The sequence below is a fragment of the Aplysia californica genome, unplaced genomic scaffold, assembly GCF_000002075.1.
Source record: "Aplysia californica isolate F4 #8 unplaced genomic scaffold, AplCal3.0 scaffold00682, whole genome shotgun sequence".
In the NCBI taxonomy this organism is placed as follows: domain Eukaryota; kingdom Metazoa; phylum Mollusca; class Gastropoda; order Aplysiida; family Aplysiidae; genus Aplysia; species Aplysia californica.
The window spans coordinates 110850-111124 of NW_004797952.1; positions in this window are offsets into that span (position 1 = coordinate 110850).

The following is a 275-nucleotide window of genomic DNA, read 5'->3' on the forward strand; positions in this document are numbered from 1 at the left end:
AGAACCAAGGGGGGTTAGGAAAGATCTGAACATGTCATGAACTTGGTTGGGGGGAGGGGATGTATGGTTATTTGTTATAAAATATTAGTTCATGTTTTCTGTACGTTATGGGGTGTATCCCATATTATTTCATGTTATGTTGTACCTGTATCATTAGTTGTCCCTGTTAATCCGTATTAACATGAAATCATCATCTACCGTTTGTAATAAATGGACTACACTGAGAAGTCTTTCTTCAATTATACAAAATGTGAACATGGAATTTGTTTAAAAAA